Source organism: Nicotiana tabacum, chromosome 17, assembly GCF_000715075.1.
Source record: "Nicotiana tabacum cultivar K326 chromosome 17, ASM71507v2, whole genome shotgun sequence".
In the NCBI taxonomy this organism is placed as follows: Eukaryota; Viridiplantae; Streptophyta; class Magnoliopsida; order Solanales; family Solanaceae; genus Nicotiana; species Nicotiana tabacum.
In genome coordinates, this window is record NC_134096.1 from 87,676,871 (window position 1) to 87,681,238 (window position 4,368).

Sequence of the window (4,368 nt, forward strand, 5' to 3'; positions counted from 1 at the left end):
ATTTTTGTATCTTTTGACATTAACTTCACTTCATTTTTTTATTTATTTTTTATTTTTTTATTTTAGAGGATAAATTAAATATAGAGATAAGAAGATTAACCAACGTTTCTTACACTGTAGGAAAACTAAATATTTACATGTACTTTAAATGATACTAAGAAAAATACCATAACTTATTATAATTCTAATTAAAAGAAACCATATATTATTTGTAAATTTTCTCTTCTTTTTTTTTTTTTAATAAAGAGAAACTAAAACATGTATTCTAAGAATGTTAATATTTATTTTGTAGTTTTTAATTTTCTTAAATAAACTCCACTAAAAGTAAGATAAAAGTTTTAAAATATCACGATAAGACCTAAAAGAAATATTTACACTAAAATAGTATGGAATTCGGTGTGGTCAAAAATTAGTTGTTCACATCATGCCCCTCTTTGCTTGGAAACATGAAGAGTTTTAGGGCAAAGAAAAATGAACAAGGTGACTGATTTTTGACCTCACCGTTATTTATAAAAGAAAAAGAAGATAAAAGAAAAAAATGTGACCGAGCCTTGGTTTTAGGCAGCCTACATATCCCGGGTTACAAGGGAATCAGGTCACGTGTAGTTCAAGTGGAAGAAAAGTATTGGAGTATGCTTATATGGAGAGTCGATTGAGGTTCCGTCGAGGTTCCGATTCGCGATTCCTACTATTACATCAAAATGAAAAAAAAAATTAAATACGCTTGAAATCTAAGAGTTACAAAATTCCTATCTAAATGCCATCTGGAGTCTTGTCTTGATTCTTGACTTGCTTCTCCTATTGACTTTAGACTGAAGCTTGATACTCTCGATGCAAGAGACTATGAAATATTCTCGCATGCTTATTTCTCGATCAGATGATGGGAAGATAGATCCTGACCATATATCTCCACATGCATTACGTCAAAGCTCGTTGCGGCTGGTATTGGGATCAAATGTTCCACTTTCTCTGGAAAGAAATGGAATCTTATTTTTGCACATCCAATCCGTACTTTGCAGAAAAACCTACAAACCATCAGAAACAAACAAAACGAACAAATATTTTCTGCCCCAGTTTGCTCTAGGAAATTTTTGTGAGTTATTAAAAATTCATTAAACTATATTTGTTATTGCAGAATAAAGAATTGAAAAAAAGACACATTTTTTTTGAATAATAGGGGATGTCGTACCCTATGTTAATAAGAAGGAAGGCAACCAGGGGATGTAGTACCCTATGTTGACAATAAGATGAGGCTCGTGGCACTCAGAGATGCTACTAGGGAATGTCGTACCCTATGTTGGTAGAAAGTAAGGCAGCCAGGGGATGTAGTACCCAGTATTGGCAATAAGGTGAGGCTCTTGGCACTCTGGGATGCTACTAGGGAATGTCGTACCCTATGTTGGCAGAAAGTAATGCAGACAGGGGATGTAGTACCCTGTGTTGGAAATAAGATGAGGCTCATGGCATTCTTGAGATGCTACTAGGGAATGTCGTACCCTATGTTGGCAGTAAAAATGAGGCTCGCGGCACTCTGGGATGCTACTAGGGAATGTTGTACCCTATGTTGGCAGAAAGTAATGCATCCAGGGGATGTAGTACCCTGTGTTGGTGATAAGATGAGGCTCATGGCATTTTGAGATGCTACTAGGGAATGTCGTACCCTATGTTGGCAATAAAAATGAGGCACGTGGCACTCTGGGATGCTACTAGGGAATGTCGTACCCTATGTTGGCAAAAAGATGAGGCATATGGCTCTCTGAGATGCTACTAGGGAACGTCGTACCCTATGTTAGCAATAAGAAATGTAACCAGGGGATGTAGTACCCTGAGGTGAAGATAGGGTATTGATTCCCTATAATGAAACTAAAAATAACATGATTACATGTATATTGGAAGGAAATAAAGTATTTGAGAACTTCACTTGGTGGTGTTTGTCTTTTCACGAACTGTTTCCTAAAATTGTTATGTTCCTGTTCTGAACAAAGAAAGATTCGTTAGTTTTAAAATGGTGGTCAGTTTGTGGCCTTGATTTCTTGGGTGACTTGACCTCGAGTCCATTACACTTGTTAGAAAAGTTGACTCTGTCGATGGTCGTATAAATCGCCAGGAGATTCTGTCTTTACTTTCTGGAGATCTTCTTTCTCAATATCAAAACCAGACTATTTTGTGCCTATCACCACTTGTGTTTATGATGCAAACAACCTTGCTCCCAAAACAACTTTTAACTGAGTAACTTTTGTTGAACCTTGAAGCATTGTTCAGTCCTTCAAGCCTTTTGCTCGCCAGGGAAAATCACAGATAGCTTTATGTCTTTGCTCATACGGTGTATGCCCAGCTATCTTTGCTTTATATAATGGGGAAACTATAACCAATTTTGTGGTCTTTTCTTTGCTTTGCTTTGACAAAATTAGACTGAAAAGGACTCAAATGTATTACAACTTAATCAGGAAGTGTCCCTTTCAGAGGAAAAAATAAGAAAGGACTTATCTGGAGGAATATGCTGACTTCAATGAACATGACATGCACTTTGGACTTGATGCCCGATCCGTTTGAACTGTGTAATTCTTGAAATATCTTGTAATCTTTACTTTGAAGCTGAGTTATTTGTCTTAACCATGCTTGTGTCCGGATGTACGAAGCCTTAAATCGATCAATGATGCCCTTTGTGGGTTTTCACCAATTGACCTCTCGCATTTGCCTTTCTCTCAACTCACTATTGCCTTATAGTGCCCGTGAAGGTTTTCACTAATAAGACTCTCTCATTTAATTTTTTTCTCTCTTCGATGGCTGAGGCATTACCCGTAGTATACTGACTTAGCATTCTCGAAAGTTGATCAGAAGGTCTTAGCAGGGAAAGGTAAAAAGAACTATTCAACTGAATTACAACTTTTGGAACCATTTTGATGGAACAACCATCGAAAATAAAATAAAATCATGCCCCAGTTTCTTTGAATACTGGAAAAATATGGATTTTTGTTTTGGTGTGACCGAACCCCAGAGTGAGGCTGCCTACGTATCCTTTCAGAATCAGGTCGAACGTAGTTCAATTAACATGAACTTGTTTTGATGATTTTTTTTTAAAGTACATTGGTTTCAAAAGAGGGAAAAACAAAGAAATTTAAACAAGGCTTCAAAGGGATAACTAGGGTTGACCAGTGTTTGGGTAGCGAGAATGATAGCCTTTCGTCATCCCAACCTGAAAATGCTAAATATAAAAATGCCCCAACAGAGCCATGTCATACATAGTATCTCTTTACCGCATCTGCGTTGACGGATATATCAGTCACCTTTCCTTCTATATCTGCCAAGTGTAGAGCTCCTTTTGACAACACTTTCTTGACGAGGTAAGGACCTTGCCAATTTGGGGCGAACTTTCCTTTTGCTTCTTCCTGGTGCGGAAAGATACGTTTCAAAACAAGTTGTCCTACCTCAAATTGTCTTGGGCGCACTTTTCTATTGTAAGCGCGTGCCATTCTTTGTTGGTATAACTGACCAAAACAAACTGTCGCCAAACGCTTTTCATCAATCAAATTCAACTGTTCCAATCGGGACTTCACCCATTCAGTGTCCTCAATCCCGGCTACAATAATGATTCGGAGCAAGAGAATCTCAATTTCAGTAGGTATGACCGCTTCAGTTCCATAAACCAATAAGTAGGGTGTTGCGCCAACTGATGTACGGACAATTGTCCGGTATCCCAAAAGAGCAAAAGGCAGTTTCTCGTGCCATTGTCTAGACCCTTGGATCATCTTCCTAAGAATCTTCTTGATGTTCTTATTCGCAGCTTCAACAGCTCCATTAGCTTTGGGACGGTAAGGAGTAGAATTGTGATGCTCAATTTTAAATTGTTCACATACCTCCTTCATCAGATGACTATTCAAATTAGCAGCATTATCTGTAATAATGGTTTTTGGAATACCAAAACGACAGATGATGTTGGAGTGAACAAAGTCTACTACTGCTTTCTTGGTAACTGCTTTCAATGTAATAGCTTCCACCCATTTGGTGAAGTAATCAATTGCAACCAAGATGAATCTGTGCCCATTTGAAGCTTTTGGCTCAATTGGGCCAATGACGTCCATTCCCCAAGCAACAAAAGGCCAAGGAGCCAACATAGGATACAACTCTGAAGATGGCGAGTTAAACAAATCACTGTGAATCTGACACTGGTGGCACTTGCGAACAAAACGAAAGAAATCTCGTTCCATAGTAAGCCAATAATATCCTACCCGAAGGATTTTCTTTGCTAGAATATATCCATTCATGTGCGGACCACAAACTCCCGAATGCAGCTCATTCATAATCATTTCAGCTTCTTTGGCATCCACACATCTCAACAAATTCAAATCCAGAGTTCTTTTGTATAGG